General features: G+C 37.1%; 1 protein-coding gene across 1 annotated transcript in view; it reads right to left on the bottom strand.

Moving 5' to 3' along the window:
- Positions 1–20481, bottom strand: part of IL1RAPL1 (interleukin 1 receptor accessory protein like 1) — a gene marked incomplete at both ends in the record, with an annotated part of 1110009 nt that overhangs the window by 820802 nt on the left and 268726 nt on the right. The gene's annotated exons all lie outside the window — the stretch shown is intronic.

The following is a 20481-nucleotide window of genomic DNA, read 5'->3' as shown; positions in this document are numbered from 1 at the left end:
AATATCAATTTGCTTACAGGTAAGACTGGTCTCATTTTCTCCAGGGTACATACATTTTTCCCTGACAACTGGTGAACAGTGAAGCATGACACGGTGAAATCTGTAGAGAATAATACTAGCAACTACAATTTTCAGGGCCACAGACAAAGACTACAATGCAGTCTATGTTATTTCTTCGTAAGGATATTCTATAACCCTTTGTTGAATTAAATATAATTGGGGATTTATTTCAATTTCATTTGCAAAGCACTATGTGTTAATTGGTAGTTATTTAAGATCGGCTTCTTCTGAAGACAATTATTAGAATTTTCTACAATAGCCTAGTGTTTTCTGAAAGTAAATATGCAACAAAAACCACTTAAATGTCAACATTTACTTCCCAGTCACTTGGTAATACACGCCAATCCAGACCTGTACAGTGAAAGCAAAAAAACAACTGAACATTAACCACATAATTTAAAATTTTAAAAAAACAATTTTTTTTCCTGGAGTAATCTTAAATTTTCTGAGTTTCCTAGAAAACCATTGCCACCTTTTGATAAACATTGGTTAATATAGTGAGGCCAACATATTTTGAACAAAATATTGCTAGGTACAGAGTGTTGAAAAGCAGACATAATGTGCATGTATTCTCATAGCTTTATGGAAGACCCAAGCAAGGAGAAAGTACTATGAAGAGTTTTTGAACTTAAAAATAAGATCATCTGATGTAACTCTTCAACTTATAATGTGTGAAAATATATGGCAGAGGGGAATAGTTCTGGAAACATCTTGATGTTTTCTTAAATCTTCTCTAGTGTCAGTTTTGTTGCTCAATTATTTGTTGTTCATTAATGTATTGAGAAAATAAGCTCAATATGACAAGAGAATGTAACATTCATTCATACTTTTTATAGCAACAAACTGAGTTTCTATTAATGTCAATTTATGATGTAATCTGTTTTGATGTTTATAATTAGTTTAGATTAAATGGTATCCTCTGTAATATCACAGAAATCATCTTAAATGATGGCATTACTGTATATTAATAGTTTCTCTCTAGACTTCTTGAGGCAGAGCACACATTTAGAGGTCAATTACTTCTGCCTGGCAATTCAGGAACCTGATACCACTCTTAACTATTTTTTGAGGTGTCCACTACACTACTTAGGTATTTTTACAGATAGATAATTTCATTTATTAAGCTAAAATCAACCTCCCATAGCTTCCACACTTTCCAAGTCAGAATAACCTTTCAAACTAGCTAAACACTAGATTTTCATTGCTGACCTGAATATTTCAAAACTGCTATCATATTTCCTGTAGATTCTTTTTTTCGCAACTTATTTACGTATTCCTCATAAGGTATGGTGTTGACACTCTTCACCATTTACATTACTCTACCGAGGACGTGTTTTATCTTCTCAATATGTTTTTATAATTTCAATCCTTTTTGTTGTAAAGTAGCACCTGGTGCCAAAACAATCAAGTTATGGTTGCACTAGAGGTCAAGGATAATATTAAGAGCCCAGAAAAGACAGAATATGAGCAAACTGGGTGGGAACAAAAGGGAAAAAGGAAGGAAAGGAGTAACAAAGACGAACGCAAGCAAGACAGCAAGCAAGAAAACACCTAGTATACGTGTCAATTCTTTTTTGAAACAGTTCATGGCATTTGATACTGTCAGAAATATGAGCCCAATTCTACTTTGAGATTGCCAGATGAAAGGATTTAATGTTGTCATATGGGTTTCTAACAGGGCTTTATAACTTATTCTTCGGAGATAAGACTTTTCTTTTTTCCAGTGATCTTCATAATCTGGTATAAGAGATGTGGACTGAGACAGCTATAGCTCATGAGAAGTTAATCAGAGGAAACCCAGGGATGCTCCCAATGTTGCAGCATAAATGCTAAGGCACCAAACTAAACATATGTTGCTGAACTCTGATTTTACATGCTCCTATGTTTATTCTTAAAACAAGTATTTTAGCACTGGAATCAACTCACTAAGCAATTGGGAATATTAATATTGAGTGAAAGTGCCTTTTAACTACTGTGTATTTTGTTCAGAGTTTAGACCACTAGAAACTTGGGCAAGTCAGTAAATGCTTCTGTATAAGGATGGAACAGTGTACTGATGGCCCCAGGCCATGGGGGCTCAGTGATTGATGTGTTCTCTGGAGCCCACCTAACATTTTATCTTTAAAAAATCTTTAATTAACTTCCAAATATTTAAGAATTTGGAGGTTTCATTTTCCAAATACGTAATCTGGAGGTTTCCCTTATGAATCCAGATTTGAGACTCTACAAACTTGGATGATTTGATAACACTGGTACAGCATTGCCAGAGGGCCACAGTCGGCTGGGGTTCATTCGCCACATGTACTGATGGATGGGTTTTAAGTTCTCCAGTTTACCATCCATCCTCTCCAGTTTGCCATATCATCTACCCATCCTAGCTATGGACCATATTATCCACATCTCTATTTGGTCACTGTAGATATTGGAGTGAAGTAAACCATCAGCACTTCTCGGCCCTTCTCTGGAACATTCTTATTCACATTCCATAGGCATACCCCAATTTTAACAGCAACCATACACTTACTGTGTGGCCTGGGGCAGGCTAACTCCCCAGTCCCTGAATTTCCCTAACTGTAAAATTGGACTAATAATAATTCATATTTCTCTCTTTCTTATTAAAGTCATACTCACAGCTTATTAGAGTGACAGGACACAAAGCAAAATGAGCAAAGGGAAAAGTCACATGGGCAAAATCAGGGGGAATCCCGGTGCAAGGCAGCAAGAGTTCTCTCCTGGTGGAGTCACACAGGATGCCCACAATCCCTCAGCAACAAGATGGGACAACACATGTAAAAATCTACAAGGAAACTCATTAGAGACTCAGCACCCATGGTTTCTATTGGGGGCTGGTCACATAGGCACCCATTTATCTAGCATGTACCAAAATCCCAGACTCTCAGAAGGAAAGAATTTTTAGCCTAAACCATATTTCAAAGGATCATTGTCTTTAATCCATTTTGAGTTTATTTTTCTGTATGGCGTTAGGGAGTGTTCTAATTTCATTCTTTTACATGTAGCTGTCCAGTTTTCCCAGAACCACTTATTGAAGAGGTTGTCTTTTCTACATTGTATATTCTTGCCTCCTTTATCAAAACTAAGGTGACCATATGTGTATGGGTTTATCTCTGGGCTTTCTATCCTGTTCCATTGATCTATATTTCTGTTTTTGTGCCAGTACCATACTGTCTTGATTACTGTAGCTTTGTAGTATAGTCTGAAGTCAGGGAGCCTGATTTCTCCAGCTCTGTTTTTCTTTCTCAAGATGGCTTTCACTATTTGGGGTCTTTTGTGTTTCCATACAAATTGTGAAATTTTTTGTTCTAGTTCTGTGAAAAATGCCATTGGGGCTTCCCTGGTGGCGCAGTGGTTGAGAGTCTGCCTGCCGATGCAGGGGACATGGGTTCGTGCCCCGGTCTGGGAAGATCCCACAAGCCGCGGAGCAGCTGGGCCTGTGAGCCATGGCCGCTGGGCCTGCGTGTCTGGAGCCTGTGCTCTGCAACGGGAGAGGCCACAGCAGTGAGAGGCCCGCGTAGCGCAAAAGAAAAAAAAAAGAAGAAAAAAGCCATTGGTAGTTTGATAGGGATTGCATTATCTGTACTTCCTTTAGTTATATAAACTTAACTGTTCAGACTCCCTAGGTGCTTGTTAAGCTAATACAAAAGTATAAATTCTCATGTATGAATATTCTAAAATAACATTATACTGATTTAAAAGTCTTAGGCTGAATAAGAGCCCAATTCTTTTGCTGTCTTTAATTGCATATTTTCCAAAGCAGATTTCTTTATTTTGGAATGTGGGTCCAGTCATTTTTATAAAATGTGACTCTTTCGTTATACTTAGCCTAACAAGCTCACTGGTTGTTAAACGGTTTAGCAGTTAGATATGTTTTATTTCATTGATAAAAATCATACCTCTTTTCATCCAAGGACTGTTTCATCCTAGATTTTGTTCTATAAATGAATAATCTAATAAGACACGTTCATTATCTATTGTATACCCCTTTTTATTGGCTTGACAGGTATAGGTTTGTAAAAAAGCATTATTTTCCCAGGGTTTGGGAGAGCAGAGTCGGTAATGAAATGTGCAGTCATGCCCCAATTTCAGTGCTCCCATGCTGAAGTCAGCACATAATAGCTCAAACAGAAGCGAGGGCTGAGATGCAAGCCTGTCAAAGGCTAAACCAGGGATTATCTCACCCATGTGCCCGTCCCTTTGAAGAAGGCTCCCTTTTGTGGCTTTCAAGCAGCTACTTGGCTACCTGTTTCCCAGCAATGTAAGTCTGTCTGGTCTCTCTCTTTTGCTCTGAAGACATAAGCACTACCTTGGAAAGTTTTATCTCTGTAACTCTTTGCTTTCATATAATTTTTGTCAATTATTTCTTGAAAAAAAAATTCTTAGGCTGTTTGCTGTATATAACCTTTATCTGAATCACTCACTATACTCTATACACCCACCACGGGACAGGGTTATCATTTTCTTTACTATTAGTCTAGTACTAAACTAATCAAATTGTTACACATTAAGAACACTGGAAGTCATTTAGTCCAAGTCTCTCTTCTCATAGATTGTTGTAGTACCAGGAGAGCTTAAGTGGTGTTCCCAAGTTCCCTTAGCTGATTGGTGGCAAGGCAAGTCCTCAAACTTTCAAGCACACCACACTAGCCACCACTGCATACACATGGAATGCTGACTAAAAACATGCCAAGCAAAATTCTGACTCTCCAGGTACATGCTTCTATATTTAACTTGGGCAGCCCCTCACTTTGATGGTGGCCACGAATATGATTAGGGATTTATTACAGCACCATGATCTCTTACGCATTATAATTGCATGCTAAATGGGTTTCCAATTTGTACAACCAGGATGCGAGGGCTGGCTCTTTTATTATCAGAGCTTGCAAATGCAAGCCCTACTTGTTAAAGAGACTGTGCATCTTCTGATCTTTAGAGTTTTATTCCCTGGGATTTTCAGGAGGTTAAATTTGAATATATGCATCACTAGCACATACAGAAATTAACACAAGTTTTTAAAATAATATTTGTATCATTCCCAATGTTTCCACCCCCTAAATACTTCCCAATTTCTTTTAACTGATTTCCATGTAAGTAAGCAAATGCAAACCAAAATCCTTCCCAAAGAAAATTACATACCAGCATCTACAAATACAAGAGCAGTGATTATATGAGAGTCATTTTCATCCATATCTATAGAGGATTTAGCACTGCTAGGTGCATAGAGATAGTTTAATACATAACTCTCAAATATATATATTCAACAATGTAACGATAAAGAGCATGTTACATTCTCTTTGGGTTTAATTTAGCCCCAGATCAATTGTGCTGAGGCTTTGAGAATTCAGACAGATATTTATTCCCACAGCTACACAGAAACATCATGATGAGAACATCATTAGGGAGACAACCATACAGCTATGTTTACAACTGTGTACTGACTCATGACACCTGCCACAATTTTTACACATGACAGAACAGGATTCCAGGTATAGGTAAAAGTAAACTGACCAAAATTTCATGTTCTTTGGGTACCTGATTTGACCTACAGACTCTAGAGCCCTTCAGCGTTATGCCATGAAATGGATTACAGAATTTTCAATTTAGGGTATATGGTTGCCCAAAGCCAGACAGTGATTTTGTTTCAGCTGAGTGATAGGTAACAACTGCAATATGGTCAGTTTGCCCCAAAGTAACTTTTTATCAGAGTATACTTTAACCCTTTTCTGTAAAAGTTTATTGGGTACATATTTTACTTGGCTAAACCCAGCAAAAACTACTGCAGCTTCACTGTAAATGTTCTCATATTTTTAAAAGTAAGAAAAATGTTATTTTGGATTTTCTGCATAATATCTGAACTAGAACAAAAGATTATACATTCACCCTTTATGTATGGGGACATTATGAATAGCCAAATATTGTAGTAAAAGTCAAAGGCTGATGACTGTATCATTATTTCCAAATAAACGTCACTTAGAAACTACTAACAATGGGTTCATAGGAGGACTCATATTCAAAATTATACATATGACTGTGACATTGTGAAATCAACACTGTGTTTTCAGAAGATCATGTTAATGGTTGTTTAGTAACATTATATTATGAACACATTGATGATAACATGGTAATCAAGAATTTAAAGTTTGGTGAAACCTACTACAGCAGAGGTCCCCAACCCTTTTGGCACCAGGGATCGGTTTCATGAAAGACAATTTTTCCATGGACCCGGGGGGTGGGGTGACGGTTCAGACAGTAATGTGAGCAATGGGGAGCCGCAGATGAAGCTTTGCTCCCTCACCGGCCACTCACCTCCTGCTCTGTGGCCCAGTTCCTAACAGGCCATGGACCGGGGGTTGGGGACCCCTGTACTATAGAAATTCCACTTCAGAGCCTCTCCTATAAAAGACCTGTTACGGGTGCTCTTACAGAGAAATGATTTTGAAAGCGTTCATTATGAACAGGTAGTCTGCACTTTGGATATCCACAACAGATTTTCTGCGTCCTATTTGGACTCCCCAAGCCAGAGTTAGGACATATCATTGCCAGTAGAAGGCGGAAATGGTGTACTAGATCCACTTCTTACATGGTAAGAATATAGATGCAGGTTTGAAATTTTTCAGAGGCAGATGAAACTTCTAAAATCAGAACTAAACAATTTAAAACCAGAGCAATAATCTTTTCAGTATGTGTCATTCCTAATTGCAGCACTATTGTACATTCTCGGAAACAGCCCAAAGATAATCAATGATTCAAAGAAATTAACAACTTCCTCTTTAAAAAGTGAGCCATATTGATCACAAGAAACTAACATGTTTCTAATGTCCTTTCCTAGGGAGCAAAATCTAGCTGGTGCCTTGGACAATACAGGTTAATTCTTACACTAATTAGGCAGGATATTCAAGCCAGAAAGTATTGCTCTGAAGAGTGATAACTAAGGAAAAACAGTAGTTTTTTTTCGTGTAATAGAAGCACTTTTTTTTTTTTTCCTGTCCCCTGCATCGGCAGGCGGACTCTCAACCACTGCGCCACCAGGGAAGCCCAGAAGCACATTTTAATGTTCTTTAGTGACTTTGTTTTAAATGTCTTTGATTGTGATTTGACATGAAAAATAAGGTTAAGGACTCTCTGCAGGCATTGATATTAGAACTCACCCTTCCCTCCATCCTTCCTCCTTCCTGCTTCCGAGAAGGGTGAACTCTTTACCTCATTTATAGATCAAAGCCACTTCTTTGCTCTTAATCCGATTCCTCTTTTTTTTTCCCCCCTGCTGGTTCTACCATATATAAACATCCTTCCCTCTAATGTGTATAAACATGCTTAAATATTTACCACGGGAAACATAAACTAAACCACACAGTAAGAAACCTAAAGCAAGAAAAAAAAGACCCTGAACACCACCCCTCCCTTCCTTTACTATGAGAGTTCTTAGAAGAATTGGTCGTAATTGTTTTACTGGCCTAGCCACCTTCTCCTCAAGGTGGCTTTCATCTGTTTGCAAATCTTTACTAAACATGCTCTCAGCTAAGTTGCTCATGACTTAATTTTCAAATCCAATGGACATTTTCACTTTCATCTTACTTGACTTCTGTGGAACACTTGGCCTTTTCAACAATTGCCTTCTCGAATCTCACCTTCTTTACATTTAGATAAAACATGCTTTTCCTTTTCTCCTTTTCTGCCTTAACTATTCCTTCTCATTGTCCTCTTATGGCGCTTTTTCCTCTGCTGATCACCTAAATATTGATATGAATGCCAATGGATGCTTTTGCTTAATCTCCTTTTCAAATCATATCCTCTGTAGATAATTACACTACTGCCTGTGTGTTGATAACCATTAAATCCATGTGTCCAACCCACATCTTTATTCTAAGCTTCAGATCCATGCATCCAACTTCCTCTGAAATATCTTCACTTAATATTCTCAGACAACACATAATCAAATATCCCAACTTAATTTATTATCTTCTCTCCAAATGCACTCCTTTCACCCTATTTTCTGTGTATAACCTCACCATACATCTAAGCCAAAAAGCTGGGAACCATCTTATTTCTCCTTTTCCCTTACCCTCATATAAAATGGATAACCACATTAAAGATGCAAACTGGAAACGAATGAAAAGTTCTCATATTTTTCTCAGATTGTACATTGGCCCTTTGATTTTCCATTTCAAATATTCATCTTATGATACTATAATTATTGATATATGAAAAAATCAATAATAGATTTCAATCTAAGGCCACGTGATAATACCTACTTCACAGGGTTTTTTTGTAAGCACTAAATTGAACAATACAAGAGAGCATGAGCAGAATGTATGACACAGAGAACATGTCCAATACATGTTGGTTATTATTAATTTATTATTCATACATTGATGGCATGGTTTCCTTCACATTATTGCTAGAGTAATCTTTCTAGAATAAAAAATTAAGTCACCTTCTAATTTCATGTACTTTTAATACCCCTCTACTTATACAAGCCCAACCAAAATCTGAAAATACGGTACAAAATGTTCCTAATGGTCAGGCATTTGTCTTTTTTCCTGGCCTTATCCTTTGCAGCTCTCTGGACATAAATAATTACTTTTATGCCAAGATTCAAACCTCCCAGCCTTTCTCACAACGTTCTATCTTCCTAGAATGATGAACCCTCCACATGTGTGAACACACATATGCAAGTTCACGTGTGTGTGCACACACACACTCACCTATCACTGGTTGCCTAATAAACATATTAAAACTTGGGTCATTCCAAGTAACTTTTGCTCCACCACTCACATAAACTCGTGCCCTATATATATTTCTATCATAACACATGTAATACTTGTAAAACATTCCACATTTTACAACAATGCCAATGACTCCCCAGGAACGGTGCAATATAATGACCCTTAGGACTTAACTTCACACACTTATTTATTTGTCTACCTCTGCCTGACAGGTGGAATGCAATGGTAGAACGTGTGCTTCATTCACCTTTGTGGACCCGAAAATTTAGCCCCATGGATAGCACATTTTTCGTCCTGAAAAAATATTCATTGAATGAATGGACAGATGATGATTTCCTTCTTCCTGAAATTTTAGATCTCTGGTTATAACATTCATATACCTCCTATGATGGGCCCTTGAACAACAAGGAAAAAACAACTATGACTCAGAAAAGCTTATGAGAACACCACCAATTCATTCTGACCATTCATCCACAACAGTCTTCATGTATGCCATACCTGATCTTGGGTAATATACTATAGCAGTACTTTTCTTGCATGAAAGTAAAAATACTGTGAAAATATCTTTAAACTCTTAAGTCTGTCTTATAAAAATACATTTTAAATTCACTTGAAATATTCATCCTCATTCTTTTGGCAAGTATTGCTATACCCCTCCTGAGTTCTGAAAGTGACTGTTTTGTGAAGGACCTGTTAAACTACTGAGTAAATAACACGGCTTTTGAAATTATCGTAATTACACATATTTACATAACAGACCACGAGATCTTCAAGGAATCGTTACCTTAATTACATAAAATCTCACATATAGGGTTTCTATTTTCTTTATTCATGAGCTATTTTTAATCTTCATAGTCTATATTCAGTATAAAATAAATAATGATCTATTATCTCTCCATGGAATTCTGAAAGGAAGTAAATTATTATCATGAATAAAACAACACTTTGAATCTTCCTAGAACAAAATGTGCTTCCAACTAGCTAACCTATGGGATATTGATTTTATAACTTTTATTATCCTTCAATTCTATGTCATGGCCTTATTTTTCTCTGGGTAATCAAACTGATCTGATTGTAACCATACGAGATTAAGATTTCATTTGCAAGTGTATAAAGAGATGGGGCCACTTTCAAATCGCTGAAATATGAATTATGCATCCTCAGTCACCTTAACTTTTTAAAACCATGATTGACAAACCTCTCTGCTTGCTGTCCATTATGTTGAAGTTCTGCAGGGTCTTATGTTGGGGTGACTTTTCTTTATCTACATGCTTACTCTCCTACTCCCAGCTCAGACCAACCCAAGGATAAGTCTATACCTCAGTGACTCTCAGATTTATGACTGCTAGCCTCTCTTCCTAAATGTTCAACACTCCTCTACTTAGGCACTTCAAATGCAGCATGCCTCAAACTAAGCAGGACTGATTCCTCCCTAGATTTGTCCTCTCTTGTAATTGCTCCAATATTGTCTGTTTTCTCCATCAGCCATCAAACTGGCTACCTGAGCCTCTCAATATATCCTGGTTTGCTCAGTACTGTTTTGTTTCTTCTCCACTCACTTGGTAGGCTTTCTTATCATTTCTCACTGGACTATTACAACAGCTTTCAAACTGGCCTTTTTCTCCATTCGTTTTTTTTTCACCCAGACAACTCTGCACACTTCCACTAGAATAACCTAGTTGTGCAGCTGCTCAAAATCCTCCAATAGCTCTCCATCATCTGTTAGGATACAGTCCAAATTCCTTCATGTGGCCTTCAAGGCTATTCATGGTCACCTCTATATTTACTGTTTTATTCACTTATCTCAACGCTTCTTTTTGGAGTCAAGATGGCTTAGGAAGTCTCAGAACATGTTACATTTTTGCAAATTCTTTTCACATTATCTGAGCTATTCTTGCCCCCCTCTGCCCCTCCACCATTAGCTACATGGACTACCCATAGATCCTTCAGGATCACCTCATCCATGAAGTCTTTCCAAATCCACAACACAGCTACAAGTTGGTCTCTCTCATTTTCTGCTTTTCATTTCCCTTTCATATGCTTAAACAATCTAACTTATTGCACTGTAATTTACATATATACTTCCATCCTCTCCCATAGAAACATGCTTCAAGGGACACAGAATGCTAGGATTTTTATATTTCCCATAACTAATAAAGTTTATGACCTGCTGTAGGTGAGTAGTAATGTTTGTGAATGAATGAATGAAACCCATCAGAAAAACATAATCAGAGTTAGAGCTCCAAATATAAAGATGAGATTTCACAAGGAACAGGAAGGAAAGTTTTCCTTTCCCAGTTGAAACTCATACCCAGTGATTAGAAATAAAGGGAAGTTGCTTAGCTTAAGTTATAAAAATATAGTACAATGCACTTTAGGAGAAATACTGAATTTGTGATAGAAATCACATGGCTTCACGCCTTGATGATGGTAATGACTGTTTGGAGTTAGGTATACATTGAAATTCTCTTTTATCTTTGTGATCTTTTCTCCTGTTGTATCTTGGCAGATATTTTTTTGAATAAAGGAGAGTTGTATAGAAGAGTAAAAAAAGACAAATTAAAAAAGACTATCAGCAATATACTGTGTTCATGTCAAATATTAAAATGGAGTTAGAAAGAGTTGGAAACAATGAATATGAGAGAAGATAAATTATTTTCCTTTCAAAATCAGGACAGGAAGAGTAACACTTTTAAACACTTCAATATGATTTTAAATTAATCATTCTAACTGATTTAATCTCTTTAGTCTTATTAGGCACTTTTGAGAAGGAACCATTTCATATACAAGCAGTAGCCACATGTTTTAATGCATTAAATTATTGAGTAACTGTATATTTAGGTATGTTTGTTAAAATACTTGAGATGTACAGTTTCAAGTACACTCCGGTGAAAATAGTTTTTAAAAAGATATTAAGAACCATGAACTTTTTATTATAGGTGCACCAAGAGACAAAGGGCCCTAAAATATATACATCTCAGATTTTCCCTCTATGTATCAGTCCTGGGTATTGCCCAACTCAAGGATAAGTGCACTTAGTTTTTTCTTCTTTTTTTTTTTTTTTTTGTGGTACGCGGGCCGCTCACTGCTGCGGCCTCCCCCGTCGGGGAGCACAGGCTCCGGACGCGCAGGCTCAGAGGCCATGGCTCACGGGCCCAGCCAATCCGCGGCATGTGGGATCTTCCCGGACCGGGGCACGAACCCGTGTCCCCTGCATCGGCAGGCGGACTCTCAACCACTGCGCCACCAGGGAAGCCCTTTTCTTCTTTTTAACAATAGTAAAACACATTTCAAAGATGACCCTGTGTGCCCAAATATTAAGATAACAGGCTCACTTATACCCTTTTTCTATACAGAAATTGAACAAGAACATTTCATCCTTGAGAAAATATTACCCTTACAATACTCTCAAGGTTGGTTTAAATTTGATGAAAAAATGGCAAGCCTATGCCATAATTTCAACATTTAGTGAAGTGTTTTTTTCTGGCATTTTCTTCAAAATCTTCAGTTTAGTTTAGAGCTAAAGAACATCTTATTCCAAGGGTGGACAATTAAGTATTCCTTCTTAGGGAATGTATCATTGCTCTTTTTCAACCAAAGTAATTTCTGAGTACAGTGGTAATACCCCCTTCAACCAAATAGATATATTTCTCTTGCTTTCTTCATCCTAGTTTGTGAGGTATTTCTATTTAACAGTCTACAGAACTTCTGAAATACGAAAAGAGATTACTCATTACTTTCATTATTCAAGAGGCTAAGTGTTTTCCATGTCTAAATATGTCTGGGTGCTACAGAGAAACCTAAATTTTGTTAAGTCCTTACTAACTCTAGTACACAAATTTCCCTAAGGAATCTGGCAGACTGATCATATAGCCACAGACTATAACAACTAGAAAGAAACAAGACGTCACCCAAACCAATCCTCTCACCATATACACACAAACTCTAAAGGTAGCATTAAGTCTAAATCCTTAAAATTTTGTAAGAGAAGTATAGCATGGCTATTAACTGAAATAAAAAGCCTTGATTATTTACAGAATCCACCATGTTTGCCTGGGTTGAAATCTCTGATGAACCATCTGTTCTAAACAACTCTAATTTTATTAGATTTATATCATAGTTCAAAACTGAATAATGAGAAACTGAGAGCCTCTCTTCAATGATGAAATATAAATATGAGTGAATAACCATGGTCACAGTTGAGAAGCAGCATGTGGCAAATATTCTAAGTTAATGTAGATAAAATGTTTGGAAATCAACACTAGAAATACTGCTTTATGATTAACTGCAGACTTACTGGTGTTTCTTAAATAAAACTTTGCACAGTCTAATTGTTTAGATCACAATGTAATTAAAGTACAGTACTGGTGAACTCAGTTTTAAATTATAAGAATAGTACACATTTATTAATGAGAACATAAAAAATAAATCCAAAGAACAGCATAAAAAAGCAATATTTCTATGATACAAACCCATGGTTTTTTTTGTATGTGCTTTTATTTTTAAATTCCTACTCAATTTTGTTTTAAAGAGTAAATACTTAGGGCTCAATACTGCCTATTAGACATTGTGAAAGTTGAAGAAAAACATGATTCTTTGTTTAAGATGCTTACATTTGAGCTATGAGGAAAGATATGTACAAAGAGCGGTCACCAAAACTTACAATGTCACTTCAAGATATGTTCTACAGACTAAATTCTTTAGCAAACCTATGGAAGGAAGTGCAGTTACGCAGGGAGTAGGTTTCACTCCGGTGGGTCTAAGGCTAGGCTCTGAAGAAACAGACAGTGTATGGACGTCTTATTAGTAAGAGGTAATATGATAAACAAAGGCAGCATGAGGAAGAAATAAATCTAGAGATATGTCCTAAGGAAATTACAATAAGAAGAAAAGGGTCTTAGGACTCAGCAGGAATAGGACTGAAAGAAAACAGTGGGGTTGGGCTTCCCTGGTGGCGCAGTGGTTGAGAGTCCGCCTGCCGATGCAGGGGACACGGGTTCATGCCCCGGTCCGGGAAGATCCCACATGCCGCGGAGCGACTGGGCCCGTGAGCCGTGGCCGCTGAGCCTGCGCATCCGGAGCCTGTGCTCCACAACGGGAGAGGCCACAACAGTGAGAGGTCCGCGTACCGGGAAAAAAAAGAAAAAAGAAAAAGAAAACAGTGGGTAAATGAAGATACATAATTCTAGAGTATCTTAAAGAAAAAAATGGTATAATCAAAGTAGAGTGACCAGAAGAACAGTCTGGCAACGGAATGCAAAATAACTTAGAGTGGGAAGAGAAAAAGAGGCAAGAGACATGTTAAAAAAGTATTGCAATAAATCAAACATAACAGAATGAAGCCTTAGTGAAGGTGAATAAAAGATAAAGATGATAGATATCACAAAGAAAAAACTTAATAAAATTTCTATAATTTTTATTGTCTACTGATAATGTAATATGATTAAGATTTTTCCAAACTAAGAATGCAAGTTTTTTTTTTCTTTTTACTGGAGGATTGTAGAAAGAGGACAGGAAATAGACATAGGTGAGGGAGATGCATATCTGTATTTCCCCTTCCTTATGCTTCGATCAAGAGGAAAACATATGTTCCATAAATTGTGAGAATCAGTGAGGACCTTTCTGTCTCCATTTTGAACACTAAGAGGAAGTTGTTGTGCAGGGTAACTGTGGAAACACAAGAGCATATAACTCAGCTCATGAAGCAGGCTGACATGATTAGGCACAGAGATGACTCAGTTTGCCCTCCCATGCCTTCCTCAGTTTTTGTTCGCCAGCCACTGAGCCCATTATAAAGAAGGTCTGGTAATCTTACAGTGGAGAAATAGCCTGTACCTGGAGAAAGACGGAAGACAAGGCAGACGACTTTAGGGATGAGTTTACAGTGTCTAAATAAGCCAAGGATCTTCAAAAGACCTTAACCAAGTTGAGAGAACTTGGACTATGAATTTCACCAACTGTCAATTTCAGTCATCACATACTAGCAGAGCACCCACTAAGTGGATTCTGCCATTAATCCCCCAAGAACCAGCATGAGGAGAAGAGTTCCGTTTCCTCTCACCTACACAGTGTCATGAGAGCCATTTCTCCATACTTCAGATGCTATTTTAGGGATAAATACAGGAATGTCAAATAGAAAGCTATCTTCAAATGAGACTGAGTTAAAGCTAAAGAGACTGATTGAATTACATAGATTAGAATAAGTTTAAATCAAATAATATCAAAATTAATTTACCTCAGACCCAGCAGGAATCGAGATCAGAACAGTTTCTGAGAAGAAAGGACTCTACATTACGCTACTCACTTATCAGTGAACCGTCAGTAATTTGAGACTCTATTGCAAAACTGTGTTTTCCTTTCATGGTTAAGGCATGCTGATATCATGAACGAATGATAATAAGAGTCTATAGAACAATTTTCTTCCTTTAATGAAGAGTCAGAGAATCCATGTAAGGTGGGCCCTTTGAGCCAAGTAAAGTTCTACAGTTTTTGTCCATAATACTTACATTAGTTAACTATCCTGTAGCAAGTCATTGAATGGGAGCCGTACTTTTAAAAAGAAATTGGGTGGGAGCAGAGAAGAAACTTTAATAAATAGACTCTCAGGTTGGTGAGACCCAGCATCTGTATCTTGTTAAACTACACTGAACATAATGGAAAGAAAACAGGAGCACCACCTAAGGACAGAACTATAAAAACTGGTGAAAGTACTTCAAGCAAAGAAAACAACAAAAAGACGTAGTTTCCCTTCTTCAGTGTTGGAGTGACCAAAGAATGTGCCTACAGTGCTAGGGTATCTATAGCATCTTTCCAGCTCTTACAACGAAAATATTACACTTATCCATGTCATTCTTTCCCTTTCTAGTATCACTGTCCTATCTACGTCTTCATCTCCGCTCACCTAGAATACTATGGGAACTTCCTAACTCGGATTCCAAGCTGCAGTCTTTCCAACCAGATAATACTAATTTCCATAAGAGACGGACCACATTACATTTGTCAACTTAGCCCCTACAGTGTCTAGAACAGAAAATGAAAGTGTGTGGAAGCTATACCCATACTCCCTTTCTTCAGTCATGATAGATGCTGTTAATTGGTCCTAGTGCTCTTTCCCTTGTTTCCTTTCTCACAAGGGAAAAAACACTATAAGCCTCTACTGAATCAGGAGTTGGCACATATGATAAAAAAGCCTATGATTTCTGGACTGACACATAGTAGGCCTAAATAAATGTTTATTGATTGACGTACTGCACAGACCCAGAACTGGAATTTGAGGGTGCATGAAAAGGAACTCTTAAAGATAGTTAGGAATCAGATTGAGAAATAGAACAAATATCCAATCATTTCCAACCTTGATACCAACCCAAATATACCTCTAGCTAAATTATTTAGATTAATCTCATCGAAATAAAAGTAGATTCCTAGGACACAACCTAACAATTCCAATAGGACTCACAAAGCAAACAAAGAGAGGAACTGAGATGACAAAGAATATTAGCATCATTTGCTTGTTTTGGGGATGATCTTTTGCTTCAGTGTATAAATTCCTGAAAATACAAAATGACAAAGTGTTCATTTCAGCAGGGAAGAATTTCTGTATCCTGCTCCGTTTGAGGACATGGAGAAAAGGACTCAGCAGTTGGAAAAGCAAACAAGCAAACAAGGACAAGCAGTGCCTTTTCCCAATGAATGGGATCCTGGTGGTAGTGTCAACCCCCGTGTCCGCCTCCCCACATAAGTCCAGGGGTGTGCGTAAGACCCAAGCTTAACCAATGAGGCACTCCTCCGGGAATCTGGAAGGAAAATTGTTAGAACAGGCTTATCTTGATTAGAAGGGTCTACAGAGACTGTTTATAAAACTCTGATATTGCGCTGCTTAGAAATGTCCTTCTTCTGTCCATCCTTGGGGCCTATGACGGATAGCAAACAACTTTGTGACTGACGCAATGTCCTTCTGTTATATTCTCTCTCCTTTATTAAGATAGACTGAGTCAAGTTCTCTTTCTTACAACCCAAATACAAACACTAACACTACAAAGGAGGACTCACTGATGATGGAGACTTCACTAGGGTTCCCTTGTAGGAGTTCTCAAGACTTGAAAAGTTTTAGCAGTTCTTTTTCAATCTTCATGTATCTCAAATCTTTACCACATGGTGATTTGATTTTTAATACTGTCAGTTGTTTAAGTAGCAAAAAGTATATTTTATGGACTGATACTGATTTCTAATCATATCTGACATATATGATAATCTTCTTTATAAAATTCTAGGACCCTGAGTTTTTGGGAAACATAGTCAGAAAAGCAAAGAAAGGCACAAGTAAAAGTCCTGATTAACATTAAGCTATTATTACCTTCATGAGTCAACAGTTTAAAACTTTTTTCTACATTAAAATCATTTACAGCCTATTTTCCACTATCTTTAGAAATTATCAACTCCTTATTTTCCAGAGTGTACCAAGTGTATAGCAAAAATATTAATAACCCCGAAGTGTTTGCATAACTTTTCATACTTCTATCAATTACATTCTCATCCCACATTCAATATATCAGGAGGGCCAGACTTACATGACCACTTGCTAATTTTGGCTCATAATGTCTCAGGCTTGAGCAAGGAACATAGGAAAACATGGCATTGGAAGATGGGAAGCAGGATCCGGGGGAATTATTGCACAAAACAAATCTGGAATTACCCAAGGTCATACAAGACAACTGATGTCCATCTGTGTCAGGTCCATGTTTAGTGTCCCAGCCTCTGTTTCATTTGTAGTGCTGCCAACTTCTCAAGTACCAGGAGAGGAATGGTGGAAGGTGTTAGTTAGGGTGCTGATATCTGCTGCTTTGAAGAAAATTATGAACACTCTAAGGCTCATATAATAAAGATAAAATTATGGCTCTTGAAGCACAATGTAAGCCAGATAACACTGTACTCTGTCTGGAAAGAATCTACATCATTTTTGTGCTTTTGACAATTAAAAGTAGGAAGGTCAACATGAGAAACACGCTTTTTAAAAAATTCTAACCATCTTTAGGAAACATGAGGATATAAAGAATATAAATGTGTTTTGTACTACTGGGCATTCAAAAGTATTTTTCCAAGAGAACCCCATATACAGCAAAGCTTCTAGGCATAGTTCACATCCCATGCATTCCAAAAACACTAATTCCTGAATTATAAGAGAAATGAACTGATATGCGACCAGATGGTCATGGGGTGATCTGTTCTTGAGCAAAGTAAGAGCTATTATCTCTGATAAAATTTCATTCCTACTTGTAAATCTACACACCCCACGTGTTAACTTGATAGCAACACCAGCAACGGCTGGTGGGGCTGTTAATGTTCAGGAAGAAAGAACAATTTCAAAATCACCTTCTAGCATGGGAACAGAGGTTAGAAAGAAAAATTAGTTGCTGCAAAAGATATATGTCTTGATAGAATTACATGACAGAGGATCATGGGTTTCTCTGAAAAATAAAAATAATGGCAAGGAGGTAGGTATGTGTGTGTGTGTGTGTGTGTGTGTGTGTGTGTGTGTGTGTGTGTGTGTGTGTGTCTGTTTTCTGTATGAAAAACCTAAAGAAGGGCATGGTGGGTGAACATGTTCAGTGTGCCATTTAGTGACCTTTGCAACAATCTGTAGCTGAAGACAGCGAAAGAATGAATTAGGAATAGCCACTGGAAATCATTTATAAAAGTCATAAATAAATCTCACCTACCAACCAAACAAGTGATTACCATATGTATACATCAATATATTTTTCTCATTTAATTTCCTCGTTTGGAAGAAAAGAGCTCACTTTAAAACAACCTACACATCAGATTAAGTTCCCAAATACTTAACATTTTTCTCTCATCATTAGGGCAGAAGAAACATAAAATTAACTTTATTTCTGCTAAATGTACATTACATTATGTAGGTAGTAGATAATATCACTAGTAACAACATTTCGAAACATTTCACTATGTACTTCAATTTCTTCATTGCACTAAAATGCACAATTTCAAAGGCATCTGATATATATTTCCCAAATTAGAGTATGCTTCCCTTACAACATGGACATCATTAAAGTGATTCACCTGAGCTGGCTAAGCAAAGAAAACTGGGTGGTTGTATCTTAACACTTTTAACAGTTTTATAAAACAAGACTAAATGCATTTTCTGGGGAAGAGGAGGGGGTTAGGAAGGAAACACTCTATTGCACAGAACAGAAAAGCTGTCTTGGATCTAGCTATTTTTATCCAGCTCTGACCTGCCCTGACCTAGACCATTACAATAGAAATGTAAGCACTATGCCCTTCAATCATTCACAATGCAGGCAGAGTTAGTGTTCTAAAGACCTAACTGACCATGTCATTCCTTCTGGTTAAAATTCTCCCTGGCTTCCCTTTGCCTATAGGATGAAGCCCAAACTCTTTGAAACAGCATAAAAGTTCTTTACAACCTGGCTTTGACTTGCCCCTGCTGTCCCATCTTATTATCCTTCCTATCCCATTCACTGGATTCTCCAAATACCTGAACTTCTCAGCATCTTTTGAACAACACAACACTTCAATTATTTCATGCTTTCATATCTGTTGTTCTCTGTGCCAGAAATGACTTTCTTGCATCTCACCATACCAGGAAGATTCTTCATTGGCTTCTATAAACAACCTCAGATGAATGACCTTTCCTGTCCTCTTTGAAGCTTTTCTAGGGAGTCTTTGTTTTTTGTGTTCTACAACACTTTGGAGGTATGGCTCCAATAGTACCTATCAAAATGTATCCTAGTGGTTTGCTTTCATGGCCATCTCCCTCTTTCAGCTGAAGAAATCACTTCTGCTTTCCAAATGCCTAGCAGAGTACCTGGCACAATAGAAGGAGATTGGGTAAAAACTACTGAATGAACAGCAGGTGGAAGAAAGCCTCGCATAAAGATTCGTCTCATTTCAGGTACTACATGGTGAGTGCACACAAAACAATTTGAGTTCTTAAAAAGTTATGTGACTGAAAGGAGTGAAGGATATAAAAACATCTGTCACCAATAGTTTCATTGTTTAGTTTATCAACATTGATAAAACAATTTTATGGGGACTAGGCTAATATTTAATAAAAAGTATTATGTATTCTCACAGAGAAGGTATTAACAGAAATATATAATGTTTAAGAAAATCCAGTAACATGAAACCAGAGATTATAAGAACAAGTTAGAAGATTCTTCTCTATTACTCAACTCTGTACTTCATTAAATAATAAGGTTTGTAGGCTTCAATTTTTATTGATTATGTCAAGTTGCTAAGAGGATATTTCACTAATGAACTTACAATTTCTTACTTGTATTACCATGTTAAGCTTATTATTTATACATTAGGGATTATTAATACATATATGTATTATTATTAAACATTAGGGATTGCTTACTACTTTATATGAATGATCAATGCCTATAATCCTCATAAGAACCCTAAAGTATGTTCTATTATCACTTCAATTCTTTAAATGGGAAACTAAAGTTTGGGGTAACTATTTCAAAGTCTACAGCACATAGTGGTGAAACCAGGATTCAAACCTAAGCAGTCTGCTTCCAACACTATGCTATGCTCTAAGAGTGAGAGTTGATGAGGGCGAGAAAATTATATAAATTGTTGTCCCTCCCACCCTACAATCTGCATTATAAACATTGTTATTTGCATTCATCTTAAA

The sequence above is a fragment of the Leucopleurus acutus genome, assembly GCF_964270905.1.
Source record: "Leucopleurus acutus genome assembly, chromosome: X".
Lineage (NCBI taxonomy): Eukaryota > Metazoa > Chordata > Mammalia > Artiodactyla > Delphinidae > Leucopleurus > Leucopleurus acutus.
Note: the sequence above shows the minus strand (reverse complement) of the source record. Positions and strands in the feature narration are given on the sequence as shown.